Genomic DNA, 23585 nt, shown 5'->3' on the forward strand with positions numbered 1-23585 from the left:
TGCCAAGACGCAGATGTTTAAATTGATAATAAATTACAGTACAGTAGGCGTATATCTGTATGTTCAAACAACTCCAGGGCAACAAATCACATGGCAAAAATTTGACTTTGCACCAATTCCAAAATACCTACCTTGCCAGAAATGTCATATCATCACATGTAATGTAAAACACTTTATTCTTTATTCTGTTTAATAAAAAGAAAAACAGAACAAGGGGATAAGCCCCACCCCATAACACAAGAGGGGATAAGCCCCGCCCATAACACAAGAGGGGATAAGCCCCGCCCCATATCTCAAGAGGGGATAAGCCCCGCCCCATATCTCAAGAGGGGATAAGCCCCGCCCCATATCTCAAGAGGGGATAAGCCCCGCCCCATAACTCAAGAGGGGATAAGCCCCGCCCCATAACACAAGAGGGGATAAGCCCCGCCCCACAGGGGGGATAAGCCCCGCCATATAACACAAGGGGGGATAAGCCCCGCCATATAACACAAGGGGGATAAGCCCCGCCATATAACACAAGGGGGGATAAGCCCCGCCATATAACACAAGGGGGATAAGCCCCGCCATATAACACAAGGGGGATAAGCCCCGCCATATAACACAAGGGGGATAATAAATATAACACAAGGGGGATAAGCCCCGCCATATAACACAAGGGGGGATAAGCCCCGCCCCATAACACAAGGGGGATAAGCCCCGCCCCATAACACAAGGGGGATAAGCCCCAAATAACTCAAGGGGATAAGCCCACCCATATCTCAAAGGGGATAAGCCCCCAATTCCATAAATACAAGGGGATAAGCCTTGCCAGAAATGTCAAGAGGGGATAAGCCCCGCCCCATAACACAGAGGGGATAAGCCCCGTATAACACAAGAGGGGATAAGCCCCGCCCATAACACAAGGGGGATAAGCCCCGCCCCATAAACAAAGGGGGATAAGCCCCGCCATAGAACACAGAGGGGATAAGCCCATAACCAAGAGGGGATATAACACAAGAGGGGATAAGCCCCGCCATATAACACAAGGGGGATAAGCCCCGCCATATAACACAAGGGGGATAAGCCCCGCCCCATAACACAAGAGGGGATAAGCCCCGCCCCATAACACAAGAGGGGATAAGCCACTGGCATTCATTATGGCACTATGGTGGATTTAGTTTGTTATTGGTTGTCTTTAATCTCAGAGATGGAACAGGAACTGTTATAACTTTGTGTGGTTCCACCAAAAACAAGAGTCTCCCTCTCTCTAATATGCTCAGGAAAGTCATGTCTATTGCTGCATCACCTTGGGTTGGGTAAGAGCTACTCAATTTGTATTTAACTAACCTTAGCTTAAGCAGGCAAGTCATGTAAGAAGTTCTTAGTTACAATGAGCCCTGGTACAAAGAGACAATACGGTGGAAAGAACCGTCATAACTTTGTGCCTGTTTGTGTCCCAACTGCTTTGTCCATGAATACGGAACACACCTTAGCAAGAAGCAGAGAGCGGTCAGCGGGCGAGCAGAGAGCGGGCGAGCAGAGAGCGGTCAGCGGGCGAGCAGAGAGCGGGCGAGCAGAGAGCGGGCGAGCAGAGACAGTGAGAGAGAGACAGTGAGAGAGAGAGAGGGAGACTAAGGAAGCGATTCCAAAACCAACAATAACAAATCCATCACCTACAGAGAAATTAACCCAGAGAAGAGTCCCCTGAGCAAGTTGGCCCTAAACAGAGAGTACACAGTGGCAGAATACCTGACCACTGTGACTGACTCAAATTTAAGGAAAGCTTTGACTATGTTCAGACTCAGTGAGCATAGCCTTGCTATTGAGAAAGGGCGCCAATGGCAGACATGGCTCTCAAGAGAAGACAGGCTATGTGCTCACTGCCCACAAAATGAGGTGGAAACTGAGCTGCACTTCCTAACCTCCTGCCAAATGTATGACCATATTAGAGACACATATCTCCCTCAGATTACACAGATTCACAAAGAATTACAAAACAAACCTAATTTTGATAAACTCCCATATCTACTGGGTGAAATACCACAGTGTGCATCACAGCAGCAAGATTTGTGACCTGTTGCCACAAGAAAAAGGTCAACCAGCAAAGAACAAACACCATTGTAAATACAACCCACATTTATATTTATTTATTTTCCCTTTTGTACTTTAACTATTTGCACATCGTTACAACACTGTATACAGACAAATGACATTTAAAATGTTTCTATTCTTTTGGAACTTTTGTGAGTGTAATGTTTTCCCATGCCAATCAAGCCCCTGAAATTGACATTTAATTCAGACAAAGAAAGAATAGTAAAAAAAAAATGGTGATTTTCCAGAGAGGATCCAGATCTCAGGGAATTAGACCAAAGTTCTCGATTGGTACAAAAAATATATAGAGTACTGCACACACGACAATTACTTAGGATTAAAAACAAGCTCAACTGGACACCTAAATGAGGCAGTAACTGAACAGTGAGAAAGCACGCAGGGCATTCTACGCCCTGAAACAACTCATTCAACTTGAAATACCTAGACAAATGTGGCTAAAACTAATTGAATGTGTCATTGAACTAATTGCACTTAATGACAGTGAGGTGTGGAGTCCACTTGCAAAACAAGATTTCAACCAATGGAACAAACATCCCATTGAAATCCTGCATGCTGAATTCTGTAAGATTATCCTACATGTCCAGAGGAAAACTACAAACAATGCATGCAGGGCAGATTTAGGCCAATATCCAATAATAATTTTTAAAAAATTAAAAATTGCAATTAAGTTTTGGAAACATCTAAAATACAGTGACCCCCTCATATCATCACCAAGCACTGAAATGCCAAAAGCTGAGCAAAGAAAATAGTCCCCTCATCCAGCTGGTCCTGGGGCAGAGTTCAAACTCAGGACCAACCTCAGGACCAGAACATCCAAATCCATCATAATAAACCAAATTACAACACAGTCAAAACAGAACTACATTACCTACTGGGAAACACAAGCACAAAGCTAAATGTAGTGCTATCTGGCCCTAAATCAACAGTACACCATGGCAAACTATTTGACCATGGTTACTCATCAGAAAAACCTTGACAAAATACAGGCTCCGTGAGCACAGCCTTGCCATTGAGAAGGGTAGACACAGGAAAACCTGTCTCCCTGTAGAGGAAAGGCTGTGCAGCCTGTAGAGGAGAGGCTGTGCAGCCACTGCACCAGAACCTGTCTCCCTGTAGAGGGAGGCTGTGCAGAAGCCTGACAAAATGGCTGCCACCACCAGAACCTGTCTCCCTGTAGAGGAAAGGCTGTGCAGCCACTGCACCGCACCAGAACCTGTCTCCCTGTAGAGGAAAGGCTGTGCAGCCACTGCACCGCACCAGAACCTGTCTCCCTGTAGAGGAAAGGCTGTGCAGCCACTGCACCGCACCAGAACCTGTCTCCCTGTAGAGGAAAGGCTGTGCAGCCACTGCACCGCACCAGAACCTGTCTCCCTGTAGAGGAAAGGCTGTGCAGCCACTGCACCGCACGAACCTGTCTCCCTGTAGAGGAAAGGCTGTGCAGCCACCAGAACCTGCTCCCTAAATAAGGAAAGGCTGTCACCAGATAAAGCCAGAACCTGTCTCCCTGTAGAGGAAAGGCTGTGCAGCCACTGCACCGCACCAGAACCTGTCTCCCTGTAGAGGAAAGGCTGTGCAGCCACTGCACCGCACCAGAACCTGTCTCCCTGTAGAGGAAAGGCTGTGCAGCCACTGCACTGCACCAGAACCTGTCTCCCTGTAGAGGAAAGGCTGTGCAGCCACTGCACCGCACCAGAACCTGTCTCCCTGTAGAGGAAAGGCTGTGCAGCCACTGCACCGCACCAGAACCTGAGACAGAAACGCATGTCCTGACAAAATGGCAACAATACAAAATAATTAGTGTCATTTCCCCAAATTTGAAACACTTATTGAAGGTTTCAAAGACTCTCTGATGAGGATAGGCTACCCGTCCTGTTGGGGGAGGAGGCAGAGAGCTGTGGGTTGGCAGCGCACTACACTGCTGCCTGCCAGAAGATGAGGGACAGAGTCAACAAACCTGTCCTCTTTGCCATTGTATGATTATTTTTACCCTTAAATTATTGTTGCTACGACTGTCCTGTTGACAATAATGATTATTTAAATTCTGTTAATATTGTAAATGTATCACTTCATCTCCAAAGTACACTTTGGCAAAACGTTACATCATCCCAATAAAGCAAATTGAATTGAGAGAGAGAATAAACAGACTATTTCAATGAAACCCACCAAGGGGGAATAACTAGGATGCCAGCTGGCTGAGAGGAGAACAGCCAGGCATATCCATGCTCCGCTTCCTGTACATTGTCCAATATCAACTGTCTGCTGCCCAGCTAGCTGGTGATTCCTGCACACAGGACAGACATGTTACATGTCCTCTCAGCTGTCAATCTATTTTCAACGCTAACAACGTTTTGTGTATTGATGTGTTCATGCAGGGCTCATCTGTGAAAGAGGCAGTGGTCTCAGCACGACTCCCTGCTTAAATAAATAAAAGCTTCAATAAAAAGTCAAAACAAAGGAGATAAAGCCAGCAGCATGTTTCTGTCCTGTAACATTACAGAGGGAGAGCTAGGAGGGCAACCATACAGAGTCTTCTGTCCTGTAACATTACAGAGGGAGAGCTAGGAGGGCAACCATACAGAGTCTCCTGTCCTGTAACAGAGGGAGAGCTAGGAGGGCAACCATACAGAGTCTTCTGTCCTGTAACATTACAGAGGGAGAGCTAGGAGGGCAACCATACAGAGTCTTCTGTCCTGTAACATTACAGAGGGAGAGCTAGGAGGGCAACCATACAGAGTCTTCTGTCCTGTAACATTACAGAGGGAGAGCTAGGAGGGCAACCATACAGAGTCTTCTGTCCTGTAACATTACAGAGGGAGAGCTAGGAGGGCAACCATAGAGTCTTCTGTCCTGTAACATTACAGAGGGAGAGCTAGGAGGGCAACCATACAGAGTCTTCTGTCCTGTAACATTACAGAGGGAGAGCTAGGAGGGCAACCATACAGAGTCTTCTGTCCTGTAACATTACAGAGGGAGAGCTAGGAGGGCAACCATAGAGTCTTCTGTCCTGTAACATTACAGAGGGAGAGTCTTCTGTCCTGTAACATTACAGAGGGGAGGGCAACCATACAGAGTCTTCTGTCCTGTAACATTACAGAGGGAGAGCGAGGAGGGCAACCATACAGAGTCTTCTGTCCTGTAACATTACAGAGGGAGAGCTAGGAGGGCAACCATACAGAGTCTTCTGTCCTGTAACATTACAGAGGGAGAGCGAGGAGGGCAACCATAGAGTCTTCTGTCCTGTAACATTACAGAGGGAGAGCTAGGAGGGCAACCATAGAGTCTTCTGTCCTGTAACATTACAGAGGGAGAGCTAGGAGGGCAACCATAGAGTCTTCTGTCCTGTAACATTACAGAGGGAGAGCTAGGAGGGCAACCATACAGAGTCTTCTGTCCTGTAACATTACAGAGGGAGAGCTAGGAGGGCAACCATAGAGTCTTCTGTCCTGTAACATTACAGAGGGAGAGCTAGGAGGGCAACCATACAGAGTCTTCTGTCCTGTAACATTACAGAGGGAGAGCGAGGAGGGCAACCATACAGAGTCTTCTGTCCTGTAACATTACAGAGGGAGAGCTAGGAGGGCAACCATACAGAGTCTTCTGTCCTGTAACATTACAGAGGGAGAGCTAGGAGGGGAGGGCAACCATAGGAGGGCAACAGAGTCTTCTGTCCTGTAACATTACAGAGGGAGAGCTAGGAGGGCAACCATACAGAGTCTTCTGTCCTGTAACATTACAGAGGGAGAGCTAGGGAGGGCAACCATACCAGAGTCTTCTGTCCTGTAACATTACAGAGGGAGAGCTAGGAGGGCAACCATACAGAGGGAGAGCAGAGTACTTCTGTCCTGTAACATTACAGAGGGGGAGAGCATAGGAGGGCAACCATACAGAGTCTTCTGTCCTGTAACAGAGGGAGAGCTAGGAGGGCAACCATACAGAGTCTACTGTCCTGTAACAGAGGGAGAGCTACAGAGGGAGGCTAGGAGGGCAACCATACAGAGTCTTCTGTCCTGTAACATTACAGAGGGAGAGCTAGGAGGGCAACCATACAGAGAGCTAGGAGGGCAACCATACAGAGTCTCCTGTCCTGTAACAGAGGGAGAGCTAGGAGGGCAACCATACAGAGTCTTCTGTCCTGTAACATTACAGAGGGAGAGCTAGGAGGGCAACCATACAGAGTCTTCTGTCCTGTAACATTACAGAGGGAGAGCTAGGAGGGCAACAATACAGGGAGGTGACCAAGAAACTGATGGTCACTCTGACAGAGCTCCAGAGTTCCTCTGTGGAGATGGGAGAACTTTCCAGAAGGACAACCATCTCTGCAACACTCCACCAATCAGGCCTTTATGGTAGAGGGGCCAGGCAGAAGCCACTCCTCAGTAAAAGGCACATGACTGCCTGCTTGGAGTTGGTCAAACAAGGACTATAACCATAAGAAACAAGATTCTCTGGTCTGATGAAACCAAGAGTGAACTCTTTGGCCTGAATGCCAGGCGTCACGTCTGGAGGAAACCTGGTGCCATCCCTACGGTGAAGCATGGTGGTGGCAGCGTCATGTTGTGGGGTTGTTTTTCAGTGGCAGGGACTGGGAGATTAGTCCGGATCGAGGCAAAGATGAACGGAGCGAAGTACAGAGAGATCCTCGATGAAAACCTGCTCCAGAGCGCTCAAGACCTCAGACTGGGGTAAAGGCTCATCTTCCAACAGGACAACGACCCTAAGCACACAGCCAAGACAACACAGGAGTGGCTTCGGGACAAATCTCTGAATGTCCTTGAGTGGCCCAGCCAGAGCCTGGACTTGAACCCGATCGAACATCTCTGGAGAGAGCTTGAGAGGATCTGCAGAGAAGAATGGGATAAACTCCCCAAATACAAGTATGCCATGCTTGTAGCGTCATACCCAAGAAGTCTCATGGCTGTAATTGCTGCCAAAGGTGCTTCAACAAAGTACTGAGTAAAGTTTCTGAATACTTATGTAAATGTGATATCAGCGTTTTTAATACATTTGCAAAAACTTGGTTTTGCTTTGTCATTATGGGGTATTGTGTGTAGATTGAGGGAAAAAATACATACATTTTAGAATAAGGCTGTAACTTAAAGTGTGGAAAAAGTCAAGGGGTGTGAATACTTTCCGAATGCACTGTAAGTCAAGTATTGGAGTAACAGAGGTGGACTTATTCAGGTCAGAGAGCTGTCAATCAAACCACTGTGGAATTTATGACTCAGTGGTTCTTCCACAGTTGTCCTCTCACTGACTGTCATTCACAGGGAAGAAGCAGCACTGATAACCATCCCATAGATAGGGTTAGTTAAAACTGTGTCACTTCCTATGGAATGGAAGAACATCTGATCTGATGCCATTCCACAGGAAGTGACACGGCTGAGATGCGACTCCTGATGACGTACGTAAAGTGACCCGTCCATCTAAGGTTGTCCCCTTTCTCACATCCGGTTATTTCTCAAATACATCTAGTCTGAGTTCACGCCACAGAATCCTGCCTGATTCATCCTGCTGCCACCACGGATGCAAATTAATTCAATAAAACATTGTTGCATTCCTGTGGGGGTTGAGAGGACCAACATATCCATTAGCTGGGCGGCTCGCGCTGCAAACGGCAGTTAAGTTTTTATCCCAAAAGCCACCCTATTCCCTATGCAGTGCACTACTTTTGACCTGAGCCCTATAGGCCCTTAGGGAACCTTTGATTCTCTCTCTGACAACTCTTCTGCTGTGAAGCATGAAACGAATAGCAGGGCAACAGTTAGGGCTAAATTACACACATTTCCACTGGAGGAAGCTGCAGACACAGAATACATGAAGCAGGGTCTGAGGAGGAAAAGGAGGGAGAAGCTGGAGGAGCCAGTCACTATCATTTGAATGGAAAGGAGACCCCCGCTCCACTCTAACCTGACCCTGAGCCTGACCCCTGCCTGCCCTGACCCCTGCCTGCCCTCCATCAGAGGAAAAAGATACAGGATTACAGACACAGAAAGAGAGAGAAGAGCCAGAGAGGAAGGTGGAAGTTAAAACCCACTTCATATGCCATAAAGCATGATGACTCAATGCTATCTGATGGGAGGGTCGCCATCCTCACCCCCTTAGCCAGACTGTCTCAGAGAGAGTGGTGGAGTGAGAGAAATAGAAAAAAGAGAGAAAGGGAGGGGGATAGGAGAGAGGACGAGCGCTGTAAAGTAGGACTCCTCTGAGGAGATGATATCACCAACCGACAGGAAAAACAGGAATCCTCTCAGAGAGATTTGACAAAACATATGGACCTTAGATGGAAAATGACTGAACCAACATCCTTTCTGTTGTATGAGGGTATATGAGAGTATGTCCCTGTACTGCTCTTAACACCACCGCTAAAAGCATCCACTGCATTACATGGGAAACCACATTATAAAGACCCTCCAATGCATTACATGGGAAACCACATTATAAAGACCCTCCACTGCATTACATGGGAAACCACATTATAAAGACCATCCACTGCATTACATGGGAAACCACATTATAAAGACCATCCACTGCATTACATGGGAAACCACATTATAAAGACCATCCAATGCATTACATGGGAAACCACATTATAAAGACCATCCACTGCATTACATGGGAAACCACATTATAAAGACCATCCACTGCATTACATGGGAAACCACATTATAAAGACCATCCACTGCATTACATGGGAAACCACATTATAAAGACCATCCACTGCATTACATGGGAAACCACAAGACCATCCACTGCATTACATAAAGACCATCCACTGCATTACATGGGAAACCACAAGACCATCCACTGCATTACATGGGAAACCACATTATAAAGACCATCCACTGCATTACATGGGAAACCACAAGACCATCCACTGCATTACATGGGAAACCACAAGACCATCCACTGCATTACATGGGAAACCACATTATAAAGACCATCCACTGCATTACATGGGAAACCACATTATAAAGACCATCCACTGCATTACATGGGAAACCACATTATAAAGACCATCCACTGCATTACATGGGAAACCACATTATAAAGACCATCCACTGCATTATATGGGAAACCACATTATAAAGACCATCCACTGCATTACATGGGAAACCACAAGACCATCCACTGCATTACATGGGAAACCACATTATAAAGACCATCCACTGCATTACATGGGAAACCACATTATAAAGACCATCCACTGCATTACATGGGAAACCACATTATAAAAGACCATCCACTGCATTACATGGGAAACCACATTATAAAGACCATCCACTGCATTACATGGGAAACCACATTATAAAGACCATCCACTGCATTACATGGGAAACCACAAGACCATCCACTGCATTACATGGGAAACCACATTATAAAGACCATCCACTGCATTACATGGGAAACCACATTATAAAGACCATCCACTGCATTACATGGGAAACCACATTATAAAGACCAGCTGATGTGTTTCTGGGAGCCCGTTTTATTTCACCCAAAATCACTTCCCCTCGTCTCTAACAGGCTAATTGTTTGCTTGGATACCGCTGTTCTGGATATCTAAAAATACAACGACAGTAAATTGAGTTAAGAAGCAGAGGAAAATTAATTCTTCCTGCCCGACTGCTCTGTGTTTGTTCTGCCTTTGCAGTTTCACGGTGAGAATCTTCTCCCCTTCTCTAGTAACCTTCCCTATTAAATACACTGCATAAATGGCACTCTATTCCCTACGTAGTGTAACACTTGACCAGAGCCCCCCCCGATTAAATATTCCCATTCGTGCACATGACATAATACAGCCATCTTCTTATATGCAAATACTAGTCCTTTGAATAAAATAACAACAAATTCCAAGAAGAATGTCACAGACACTGTAGCTACTGGAAATGTGGCCCGCCTACTTTCTGGAATGCTCAGTCTATACTTTCTCTACATATTCTCATGAGGACGCGTACACAGAAGCCTATAGAAGCCTATAATGTGGGCCTCCCGAGTGGCACAGCGGTCTAAGGTGTGACTACAGACCCGGGTTCAATCCCGGGTTGTGTCACTGCCGGCCGTGACCGGGAGTCCCATAGGGCGGCGTACAATTGTCCGGGTTATGGGAGGGTTTGGCCAGGGGGGACTTTACTTGGCTCATCGCGCCCTAGCGACCCCTTGTGGCGGGCCGGGTGCCTGCAGGCTGATGCCTGTCGTCAGTTGAAAGGTGTTTCCTCCGTTGGCACGGCTGGCTTCCGGGTTAAGCGGTGGGTGTTAAAAAGCTCTGTTCGGCGGGTTATGTTTTCGGGGGACACATGACTCGACCTTCGCCTCTCCCCAGACCGTTGGGGAGTTAACCTATAAAACGTAGGTTGTCAATCCTTCACATGCATCATACACAGGCCTACTGATATCATTAACCCTACTGGTCCTGGTCAAAAGTAGTGCACATACTACAGGGAGCCGGGGGGAGGGGAACAGAGAAGTAAACTGAGTAGAGCTTTTCTAAAACATTCCAGGCAGGTTGTATTGTACAGGCAGGATCAGAAGACAGAGAGAATTCCCCCCAGGGTCTGAGCACTCTACCCAGGGTATAACCGCTCTCTGACTCCCAGGCCTCTGGATCTAACTCCCCTGGCCCCTGGATCTAACTCCCCTGGCCCCTGGATCTAACGCCCCTGGATCTAACTCCCCAGGCCCCTGGAGCTAACTCCCCAGGCCCCTGGATCTAACTCCCCAGGCCCCTGGATCTCTCAGAGTCAAACTCCTTTGGAACGAGGCAGAACTGGGATAGCTGACAGGGCTGGCAACCTCCACTACCTTCCCCACCCTTCACTGCCACCATTCCCCAGCACCCCCACCATGCTCCAGCACCCCCACTGCCATCATTCCCCAGCACCCCCACCATGCTCCAGCACCCCCACTGCCATCATTCCCCAGCACCCCCACTGCCATCATTCCCCAGCACCCCCACCATGCTCCAGCACCCCCACTGCCATCATGCTCCAGCACCCCCAGTTCCATCATTCCCCAGCACCCCCACTGCCATCATTCCCCAGCACCCCCACCATGCTCCAGCACCCCCACTGCCATCATTCCCCAGCACCCCCACCATGCTCCAGCACCCCCACTGCCATCATTCCCCAGCACCCCCACCATGCTCCAGCACCCCCACCATACGCGCACACACGGTGCTAGTTAAAGAAGGGGCCAGGGAGACAAGAAGGGGCCAGGGCTATGGAATAGACCCCCAGCAGAGACAAGAAGGGGCCAGGGCTATGGAAAAGACCCCCAGCAGAGGGAGACAAGAAGGGGCCAGGGCTATGGAATAGACCCCCAGCAGAGGGAGACAAGAAGGGGCCAGGGCTATGGAATAGACCCCCAGCAGAGAGAGAGTGACAAGAAGGAGAAAGGGACTGAGGTGGATCAAGTCTGCACTTACTTTTCTACTATGAATGTGACAGGCTGGCAGCCCTACAGGAGGAAGGGGACCACTTAAAACATTAAGAGCAATTAAGGTCCTCTATGATGCATTACCCTGAGCAGTGCTTCACACACACACACACACACACACACACACATGGCTCAGTTACTAGAGCAGGTATGGGACAAGGCAGGCTGCTGGCTCGTAGCCTATAGAACAGAAAGGCCCCTATAGGGTTTCCATTGCAATATTTCACAACTCGGCCCAGCCAGCCTCCCCCTCCTGTCTCCATGTGACCTGCAATCCATTAACCCATTCACTCCCAAGAAACAAGCTCAGCAAAGGGCTCACTAATGTTATAAGATATATAGAGATGGGGGAGGGAAAGATGAGTGGTAAGGGTTAACTGTAAGAAAGCCGGGCGTTGAGGGTTTCCTATAAGACACAGAAAAGGAAGAGGGAGGGAAGGTGGCATGGTTGTGTTATATGACATAGAGAAGGGAGGAGGTCCATAGACAGGGCTAAGAGTAGCTGGGCTCCCTATAAGATGTAATGGAGGAGGTCCATAGACAGGACTAAGAGTAGCTGGGTTCCCTATAAGATGTAATGGAGGTGGTCCATAGACAGGACTAAGAGGAGCTGGGTTCCCTATAAGATGTAATGGAGGAGGTCCATAGACAGGACTAAGAGTAGCTGGGTTCCCTATAAGATGTAATGGAGGTGGTCCATAGACAGGGCTAAGAGTAGCTGGGTTCCCTATAAGATGTCATGGAGGAGGTCCATAGACAGGACTAAGAGTAGCTGGGTTCCCTATAAGATGTAATGGAGGAGGTCCATAGACAGGATAAGAGTAGCTGGGTTCCCTATAAGATGTAATGGAGGAGGTCCATAGACAGGACTAAGAGTAGCTGGGCCTATAAGATGTAATGGAGGAGGTCCATAGACCTAAGAGGAGCTGGGTTCCCTATAAGATGTAATGGAGGTGGTCCATAGACAGGACTAAGAGTAGCTGGGTTCCCTATAAGATGTAACAAGTCCAAGACAGGACTAAGAGTAGCTGGGTTCCCTATAAGATGTAATGGAGGAGGTCCATAGACAGGACTAAGAGTAGCTGGGTTCCCTATAAGATGTAATGGAGGAGGTCCATAGACAGGACTAAGAGGAGCTGGGTTCCCTATAAGATGTAATGGAGGTGGTCCATAGACAGGACTAAGAGTAGCTGGGTTCCCTATAAGATGTAATGGAGGTAGTCCATAGACAGGACTAAGAGTAGCTGGGTTCCCTATAAGATGTAATGGAGGAGGTCCATAGACAGGACTAAGAGTAGCTGGGTTCCCTATATGATCTAATGGAGGAGGTCCATAGACAGGACTAAGAGTAGCTGGGTTCCCTATAAGATGTAATGGAGGAGGTCCATAGACAGGACTAAGAATAGCTGGGCTCCCTATAAGATGTAATGGAGGAGGTCCATAGACAGGGCTAAGAGCAGCTGGGTTCCCTATAAGATGTAATGGAGGTGGTCCATAGACAGGACTAAGAGTAGCTGGGTTCCCTATAAGATGTAATGGAGGAGGTCCATAGACAGGACTCCAGTAGCTGGGTTCCCTATAAGATGTAATGGAGGAGGTCCATAGACAGGACTAAGAGTAGCTGGGTTCCCTATAAGATGTAATGGAGGTGGTCCATAGACAGGACTAAGAGTAGCTGGGTTCCCTATAAGATGTCATGGAGGTGGTCCATAGACAGGACTAAGAGTAGCTGGGTTCCCTATAAGATGTAATGGAGGAGGACCATAGACAGGACTAAGAGTAGCTGGGTTCCCTATAAGATGTAATGGAGGAGGTCCATAGACAGGACAGTAGCTGGGTTCCCTATAAGATGTAATGGAGGAGGTCCATAGACAGGACTAAGAGTAGCTGGGTTCCCTATAAGATGTAATGGAGGAGGTCCATAGACAGGACTAAGAGTAGCTGGGTTCCCTATATGATGTAATGGAGGAGGTCCATAGACAGGACTAAGAGTAGCTGGGTTCCCTATAAGATGTAATGGAGGAGGTCCATAGACAGGACTAAGAATAGCTGGGCTCCCTATAAGATGTAATGGAGGAGGTCCATAGACAGGGCTAAGAGCAGCTGGGTTCCCTATAAGATGTAATGGAGGTGGTCCATAGACAGGACTAAGAGTAGCTGGGTTCCCTATAAGATGTAATGGAGGAGGTCCATAGACAGGACTAAGAGTAGCTGGGTTCCCTATAAGATGTAATGGAGGTGGTCCATAGACAGGACAGCTGGGTTCCCTATAAGATGTCATGGAGGTGGTCCATAGACAGGACTAAGAGTAGCTGGGTTCCCTATAAGATGTAATGGAGGAGGTCCATAGACAGGACTAAGAGTAGCTGGGTTCCCTATAAGATGTAATGGAGGTGGTCCATAGACAGGACTAAGAGTAGCTGGGTTCCCTATAAGATGTAATGGAGGTGGTCCATAGACAGGACTAAGAGTAGCTGGGTTCCCTATAAGATGTAATGGAGGAGGTCCATAGACAGGGCTAAGAGTAGCTGGGTTCCCTATAAGATATAATGGAGGAGGTCCATAGACAGGACTAAGAGGAGCTGGGTTCCCTATAAGATGTAAGAGGAGGTCCATAGACAGGGCTAAGAGTAGCTGGGCTCCCTATAAGATGTAATGGAGGAGGTCCATAGACAGGACTAAGAGTAGCTGGGTTCCCTATAAGATGTAATGGAGGAGGTCCATAGACAGGACTAAGAGTAGCTGGGTTCCCTATAAGATGTAATGGAGGAGGTCCATAGACAGGACTAAGAGGAGCTGGGTTCCCTATAAGATGTAATGGAGGTGGTCCATAGACAGGACTAAGAGGAGCTGGGCTCCCTATAAGATGTAATGGAGGAGGTCCATAGACAGGACTAAGAGTAGCTGGGTTCCCTATAAGATGTAATGGAGGAGGTCCATAGACAGGACTAAGAGTAGCTGGGTTCCCTATAAGATGTCATGGAGGAGGTCCATAGACAGGACTAAGAGTAGCTGGGTTCCCTATAAGATGTAATGGAGGAGGTCCATAGACAGGACTAAGAGTAGCTGGGTTCCCTATAAGATGTAATGGAGGTGGTCCATAGACAGGGCTAAGAGTAGCTGGGTTCCCTATAAGATGTCATGGAGGAGGTCCATAGACAGGACTAAGAGTAGCTGGGTTCCCTATAAGATGTAATGGAGGAGGTCCATAGACAGGACTAAGAGTAGCTGGGTTCCCTATAAGATGTAATGGAGGAGGTCCATAGACAGGACTAAGAGTAGCTGGGTTCCCTATAAGATGTAATGGAGGAGGTCCATAGACAGGACTAAGAGGAGCTGGGTTCCCTATAAGATGTAATGGAGGTGGTCCATAGACAGGACTAAGAGTAGCTGGATTCCCTATAAGATGTAATGGAGGTGGTCCATAGACAGGACTAAGAGTAGCTGGGTTCCCTATAAGATGTAATGGAGGAGGTCCATAGACAGGACTAAGAGTAGCTGGGTTCCCTATATGATGTAATGGAGGAGGTCCATAGACAGGACTAAGAGTAGCTGGGTTCCCTATAAGATGTAATGGAGGAGGTCCATAGACAGGACTAAGAATAGCTGGGCTCACTATAAGATGTAATGAAGGAGGTCCATAGACGGGGCTAAGAGCAGATGGGTTCCCTATAAGATGTAATGGAGGTGGTCCATAGACAGGACTAAGAGTAGCTGGGTTCCCTATAAGATGTAATGGAGGAGGTCCATAGACAGGACTAAGAGTAGCTGGGTTCCCTATAAGATGTAATGGAGGAGGTCCATAGACAGGACTAAGAGTAGCTGGGTTCCCTATAAGATGTAATGGAGGAGGTCCATAGACAGGACTAAGAGTAGCTGGGTTCCCTATATGATGTAATGGAGGAGGTCCATAGACAGGACTAAGAGTAGCTGGGTTCCCTATAAGATGTAATGGAGGAGGTCCATAGACAGGACTAAGAGTAGCTGGGCTCCCTATAAGATGTAATGGAGGAGGTCCATAGACAGGGCTAAGAGCAGCTGGGTTCCCTATAAGATGTAATGGAGGTGGTCCATAGACAGGACTAAGAGTAGCTGGGTTCCCTATAAGATGTAATGGAGGAGGTCCATAGACAGGACTAAGAGTAGCTGGGTTCCCTATAAGATGTAATGGAGGTGGTCCATAGACAGGACTAAGAGTAGCTGGGTTCCCTATAAGATGTCATGGAGGTGGTCCATAGACAGGACTAAGGGTAGCTGGGTTCCCTATAAGATGTAATGGAGGAGGTCCATAGACAATAGACAGGACTAAGAGTAGCTGGGTTCCCTATAAGATGTAATGGAGGTGGTCCATAGACAGGACTAAGAGTAGCTGGGTTCCCTATAAGATGTAATGGAGGAGGTCCATAGACAGGACTAAGAGTAGCTGGGTTCCCTATAAGATGTAATGGAGGAGGTCCATAGACAGGGCTAAGAGTAGCTGGGTTCCCTATAAGATGTAATGGAGGAGGTCCATAGACAGGACTAAGAGGAGCTGGGTTCCCTATAAGATGTAATGGAGGAGGTCCATAGACAGGGCTAAGAGTAGCTGGGCTCCCTATAAGATGTAATGGAGGAGGTCCATAGACAGGACTAAGAGTAGCTGGGTTCCCTATAAGATGTAATGGAGGAGGTCCATAGACAGGACTAAGAGTAGCTGGGTTCCCTATAAGATGTAATGGAGGAGGTCCATAGACAGGACTAAGAGGAGCTGGGTTCCCTATAAGATGTAATGGAGGAGGTCCATAGACAGGGCTAAGAGTAGCTGGGCTCCCTATAAGATGTAATGGAGGTGGTCCATAGACAGGACTAAGAGTAGCTGGGCTCCCTATAAGATGTAATGGAGGTGGTCCAGTCTCAGTCAGGGCTCAACTTAACTGGAATCTTTCATTCCTGCTTCTGTCCCCTGTGTTTTAGTGGAAGAGAGGGGTGCTGAGGGGTCTGAGGTTAGGGTGTAATACATTTTGAGCAGGCCCTATTTGGAGGGTTTCTGAGGTCGGGTGAGGATAGGGTTAGGGGGTCCTGTCCTCACAGTGCAAGAGATTGAGAGGTTCCAGACAGTCTAGGGCTGTGTCTGAAATGGCATCCTAGTCCCAATATATAGTGCACTATCCTCCCCAGGCATAGACCCTGGTTAGAAGTAGTGTAGTACAGAGTGAATGGAGTGCCATTTGGGACCAGGTTGGGATCTCTAATTGTAGCGTCGTCTCTGTGGACTGCCTGGAGGAGTCCTGTGGTTGAGGTTTTAGGTCTGACTCGTTCAGCTGTCAAGACAAGACCGAACCCTCCAGGCCCAACTGGCTTCATTCCAGTTCCACCAGCATCAAGTACCCCAGGCTGAGTGGCTCAACCAGAGTCAACCAAGAGCAGACAGAAAATATTATATACACAGCCTTCAGTAAGTATTCACACCCCTTGACTTTTCCCACGTTGTTGTGTTACGGACCAATTTAAAATGGCTTCAATTGAGATTTTGTATCACCCCATAATGTCGAAGTGGAATTATGTTTTTAGAAATATTGACTAATTAATTAAAAATAAAAATGCTGAAATGTCTTAAGTATTCAACCCTTTTGTTATGTCAAACTAAAATAAGTATTCAACCCTTTTGTTATGTCAAACTAAAATAAGTATTCAACCCTTTTGTTATGTCAAACTAAAATAAGTATTCAACCCTTTTGTTATGTCAAACTAAAATAAGTATTCAACCCTTTTGTTATGTCAAACTAAAATAAGTATTCAACCCTTTTGTTATGTCAAACTAAAATAAGTATTCAACCCTTTTGTTATGTCAAACTAAAATAAGTATTCAACCCTTTTGTTATGTCAAACTAAAATAAGTTCAGGAGTAAAAATGTGCTCAACAAGTCACAAATTGCATGGACTCACTCTGTGAGTGAGTTTTAAACGACTACCTCATCTCTGTACCCCACACATACAATTATCCCTCAGTCAAGCAGTGAATTTCAAAACACAGATTCAACCACAAAGACCAGAGATTTTCCAATTCTTATTTACAATGAAGGCAACAAATTCTTATTTACAGTGACTCCCTACACCGGCCCAACCCAGACGACGCTGGGACAAATGGGCCTCCCAATCACGCCCGGTTGTGACACAGCCTGGATTCAAACCAGGGTGTCTGTAGTGACGCCTCTAGCACTGAGATGCAGTGCCTTAGATCGCTGTGCCATTCGGGAGATAACTGAGCATGTACAGAATTAGTTTTTCTCTCCAAAACATGCATTCCTGTTTGCAATAAGGCACAAAAGTAACACTGCAAAAAGTGTGTCCTAAATACAAAGCGTTACATTTGGGGCAAATCCAACACATCCCTGAATACCACATCATATTTCTTAAGCATGGTGGTGGCTGCATCATGTTATTGGTATGCTTTTCATCACAGTAAGGACGAGGGAGTTTGGGGGGATAAAAATAAACAGAATAGAGCCAAGCACAGGCAAAATCCTTTTCAACAGATACTGGGAGAGAAATTCACCTTTCAGCAGGACAATAACCTAAAACATAAAGCCAAATCTACACTGGAGTTGCTTATCAAGACGACATTGAATGTCCCCGAGGTGCCTAGTTACAGTTTTGACTTAAATTAGCTAGAAAATCTAAGACCAGTCTTGAAAATAGCTGTCTAGCAATGATCAACAACCAATTTGAAAGAGCTTGAAGTATTAAGAATAAAATAGGCAAATGTTGCACCATCCAGGTGTTTAAAGCTCTTAGAGACTTACCCAGAAAGACTCACAGCTGTAATCACTGCCCAAGGTGATTCCAACATGTATTGATTCAGGGGGTTGAATAGTTATCTAATCAAGATATATCAGTGTTATTTGTATTTATTTTTATCCCACTTTGACATTAAAATGACAATTAAATCCATTTTAATTCCACTTCGTAACAATAAAATGTGTAAAAAGTTGAGGGTAAAGGTTGAGGGGTGTGAATACTTTATGAAGGCACTGTATGCCTAACAGTCTCACCACTGTGGGTGATGTGAGGAAATAACAGCTCTATGGCCCCAAAACACCTGGAGATGGGGCACTATGTAAACTAGGCCAGTTGATTTGGTCCAGAGTCATGTGCTTCAGAATCAGATCAACAGCCATTAGAATGCTACAGTAAAACATGTTCACATCTTATCAAGGCCAACTCAGGACACTTCCAGTTCACTTCCTGTGCCTGGCCTGACCCCGCAAGAGCACACTGGTTTCTCTATTGCATTTACTTCTGTCTTTAGAAGATGCATTTCTAAAACAAAAAACATGTTTCCCTTATTCACACAATGAGGGCCTTTGTGAGGCTGTTCGAGTATCAGGCATTGGACAAATACATGGATGGAGGACTTGGACACGGTGGAAACACAAGAGCAGCACATTTTAATCAGCAGGGTAGCTAGTCAGTCATTAGCAGGCTACGCTGATGGGAATGAATGCCACGAGAATTTTCATATGACCACACCAAGAAGGCAAGAACTATGCAACCCACCTAAATTAGCATCAAACTATCATCTAGCATTAGAGAGAGACAGAAAGAGAAGGAGAAAGATTCCCAAACCTTCCATAAAGTCATCACCTACACAGAGATGAACCACGAGAAAAGTCCCCTAAGCAAGCTGGTCCTAGGGCTCTGTTCACAAACAGACCCCACAGAGCCCTAGGACAGCAACACAATTAGACCCAACCAAATCATGAGAAAAACACATTGGAAATAATTAAAATATATATATAAACAATTTTTAAAGGAGCAAACTAGAATGCCATTTGGCCCTAAACAGAGAGTACACAGTGGCAGAATACCTGACCACTGTGACTGAGCCAAACTTAAGGAAAGCTTAGACTATGTTCAGACTCAGTGAGCATAGCCTTGAGAAAGGCCGCCGTAGGCAGACATGGCTCTCAAGAGAAGACAGACAATGTGCACACTGCCCACAAAATGAGGTGGAAAATGAGCTGCACTTCCTAACCTCCTGCCAAATGTATGACCATATTAGAGACATATTTCCCTCAGATTACACAGACCCACAAAGAATTTGAAAACAAACCTAATTTTGATAAACTCTCATATCTATTGGGTGAAATACCAGTGTGCATCACAGCAGCAAGAATTGTGACCTGTTGCCACAAGAAAAGGGCAACCAGTGAAGAACAAACACCATTGTAAATACAACCCAAATGTATGTTTATTTATCTTGCCTTTTGTACTTTAACCATTTGTACATTGTTACAACACTGTAGATATACATAATATGACATTTCAAATGTTTATTTCACTTTTGTTTATTGTTTATTTCACTTGCTTTGGCAATGTAAACATATGTTTCTCATGCCAATAAAGCCCTTAAATTGAATTGAAAGAGAGTGAGAGTAAGGAGAGTGAGAGAGTGAAAGGGAGAAAGTGTGTTTGGGAGCAAAAGAGATGCCTGGGCCTGACTCAGGTTCTCAGAGTTCCCCTCTTCTAATGTGGGCAGGACCTTGACCTGTGTGTTTGTGGGGAGGGGGAGGGGGCATGCTGGTGATTAGGCACAGCAGGGTGGTATTTGTCACTGTTTAACAGGGCTGCGTCTTCACTGTTTTAGCTGCCCAGGACACACAGGTCCTCTTCACACAGTCACAGTTTATCCCCAGGTTCTCGGTCCTGTCCTCAACTATACATACAGGCTCTCAATGCTGCCACCAGCCACTCCCTTTAAATCTATGATCTGTCTGTCTGCTACCTTCTGTAGTGTCATTCTCCATGGACTTGACAGTTCTTACTGCCCTTCTCAAATTTTTCGCCATAGACTATTTAAAGGAATACTATCTGTCCAGTCAAACATAAGACCTGGGAGAGATCATGTTACTGGGCTGACCTCTCACCTCTCCAATGACAGACAAATGGCAATGTGTTTGCAATGAATGGATAGAGGGCAAGCAAGGAAACTGCATTCAGTTTTATGAGTGTGCATTCAGTTGCCATGATAAGAAAGCTGTGTCTGTGACTGGCTGAGTGGCTGACGCAGAGAGCAGAAGTGTGCTTGGAGACAAACAGTAGCCTAATCTGTCTAAGCTGAGAGGTTTCTATGGGCCCTGGTCAAAAGTAGTTCACTATATAGAGTAGAGGTCGACCGATTAGGATTTTTCAACACCGATACCGATTATTGGAGGACCAAAAAAAGCCGATACAGATTAAATCGGACAATTTTTATTTATTTTTAATTATGACAATTACAACAATACTGAATGAACACATAACTTTTAAACTATTTTAAAATCAATAAAAATCTATTTAGCCTCAAATAAATAATGAAACATGTTCAATTTGGTTTAAATAATGCAAAAACAAAGTGTTAGAGAAGTAAAAGTGCAATATGTGCCATGTAAAAAAGCTAACGTTTAAGTTCCTTGCTCAGAACATGAGAACATATGAAAGCTGGTGGTTCCTTTTAACATGAGTCTTCAATATTCCCAGGTAAGAGGTTTTAGGTTGTAGTTAATATTGTATTTATAGGACCATTTCTCTCTATACCATTTGTATTTCATATACCTTTGACTATTGGACGTTCTTATAAGCACTTTAGTATTGCCAGTGTAACAGTATAGCGTCCGTCCCTCTCCTCACCCCTACCTGGGCTCGAACCAGGAACACATCGACAACAGCCACCCTCGAAGCAGCGTTACCCATCGCTCCACAAAAGCAACGGCCCTTGCAGAGCAAGGGGAACAACTACTCCAAGTCTCAGAGCAAGTGACGTTTGAAACACTATTAGCGCGCACCCCGCTAACTAGCAGGCCATTTCACATCGGTTACACCAGCCATGAGGCTGATAGGCTTGAAGTCATAAACAGCGCTGTGCTTGCAAAGAGCTGCTGGCAAAACGCACGAAAGTGCTTTTGAATGAATGCTTAGGAGCTTGCTGTTGCCTACCACTGCTCAGTCAGACTGCTCTATCAAATATCAAATCATAGACTTAATTATAACATAATAACACAGAAATACGAGCCTTAGGTCATTACTATGGTCAAATCCGGAAACTATCATTTCGAAAACAAAGTTTATTATTTCAGTGAAATACGGAACCGTTCTGTATTTTATCTAACGGGTGGCATCCCTCAGTCTAAATATTCTTGTTACATTGTACAACCTTCAATGTTATGTCATAATTACGTAAAATTCTGGAAAATTAGTTTGCAATGAGCCAGGCTGCCCAAACTGTTGCATATACCCTGACTCTGCGTGCAATGAACGCAAGAGAAGTGACACAATTTCACCTGGTTAATATTGCCTGCTAACCTGGATTTATTTCAGCTAAACATGCAGGTTTAAAAATATATACTCCTGTGTATTGATTTTAAGAAAGGCATTGGTGTTTATGGTTAGGTACAGTCGTGCAATGATTGTGCTTTTTTCACTAATGCGCTTGTTAAATCATCCTCCAGCGTTGCATCGATTATATACAACGCTGGACACGCTAGATAAACTAGTAATATCATCAACCATGTGTAGTTAACGAGTGATTATGATTGATTGATTGTTTTTTATAAGAAAAGTTTAATGCTAGCTCAACTTCCCTTGGCTGCTACTGCATTCGCGTAACAGGCAGGCTCCGTGGAGTGCAATGAGAGGCAGGTGGTTAGAGCGTTGGACTAGTTCATTAACTGTAAGGTTGCAAGATTGAATCCCTGAGCTGACATGGTAAAAATCTGTCATTCTGCCCCTGAACAAGGCAGTTAACCCACCGTTCCCAGGCTGTCATTGAAAATAAGAATGTGTTCTTAACAGACTTGCCTAGTTAAATAAAGTTAAAGGTATAAAAAAAAATATAAAAAAAAAAAGGCAAAATCGGCATCCAAAAATACTGATTTCCGATTGTTATGAAAACTTGAAATCAGCCCTAATTAACTGGCCATTTCGATTAATCTGTCGACCTCTAATATAGAGAATACAAGGGTGCCATTTGGGAAGCAGACATCATTAAAACAGGTGGAATTTCCCCTCCGCTAGGTCAAAACCAGTACCAACAAACGACAAGGCCTGCCGACCCAGGTGATGAAGTCATTTTACAGGAAAGAGCTTGTCTAAGATAACAGCCTCCATCTCTAATCTCACCAAGACAATACACTTTCCGTCTTACTCACCACTCAGGATATAATCATATTCAACAGTAAGAAGTAGTGCTGGGAATTACCAGTTGCTTTAGATACAAGAAGTTATGCGATTCTCACGATTCTATATGAATTGACAATACGGAGATTTTATTGCGATTTGTTGTTCCAAACATATTGCTCACTATACGTGTCTGCTGCAGAAAGAAGACAGAGCATGAGAACATGAGTTTTCCTCCTTGGAGTCAAAGTATTGATATTTCATCATTCAAAATAATATGGTCATATGTAACTGTATGGATTGTTTGGCCCATCTGCTTTCGGACGGCCGCGCCGCGCCTGCTATCGGATGAAAAATACCAGTCTGCTATCGGAGTCGCGTATCTGCTATACGGCCGCATCATTCTGCTATAGGACGGCCGGTCATATGCTATATGGACGGCCGCGCCGCGCCTGCTATCGGACGGCCGCGCCGCGCCTGCTATCGGACGGCCGCGCCGCGTCTGCTATAGGACGGCCGCGCCGCGTCTGCTATAGGACGGCCGCGCCGCGTCTGCTATAGGACGGCCGCGCCGCGTCTGCTATACGGACGGCAGCGCCGCATCTGCTATAGGACAGCAGCGCCGCATCTGCTATAGGTTCAGTTAGGCCTTTTAGATCATGAAAATGAATAATATTGTACGGACAGGGAGACCTGATCCTAGATCAGTACTAACACTCTAAGACACTGTTTGAATACAGATCCAGAAGTCAAGTCACACCAATAGGATGTACTGCTGAGTGCTTCGTGACCAACATCACCACCATCCTGTGACTGGGTCTCCATATCACTGTGAGCATCCTGTTTAATGCAACAGTCAGAAGACGCACCAATAGAGGTGCAGAGTGAGTGCCTGCCACCACCGACACCGTCCTGTGACTGAGTCT

General features: G+C 45.9%; 1 protein-coding gene across 1 annotated transcript in view; it reads right to left on the reverse strand.

The window, feature by feature from the left end:
- The window catches only part of LOC135529100 (serine/threonine-protein kinase WNK1-like), a 123763-nt gene that overhangs the window by 66564 nt on the left and 33614 nt on the right, over positions 1-23585 (reverse strand).

The sequence above is a fragment of the Oncorhynchus masou genome, unplaced genomic scaffold (assembly GCF_036934945.1).
Source record: "Oncorhynchus masou masou isolate Uvic2021 unplaced genomic scaffold, UVic_Omas_1.1 unplaced_scaffold_1095, whole genome shotgun sequence".
Lineage (NCBI taxonomy): Eukaryota > Metazoa > Chordata > Actinopteri > Salmoniformes > Salmonidae > Oncorhynchus > Oncorhynchus masou.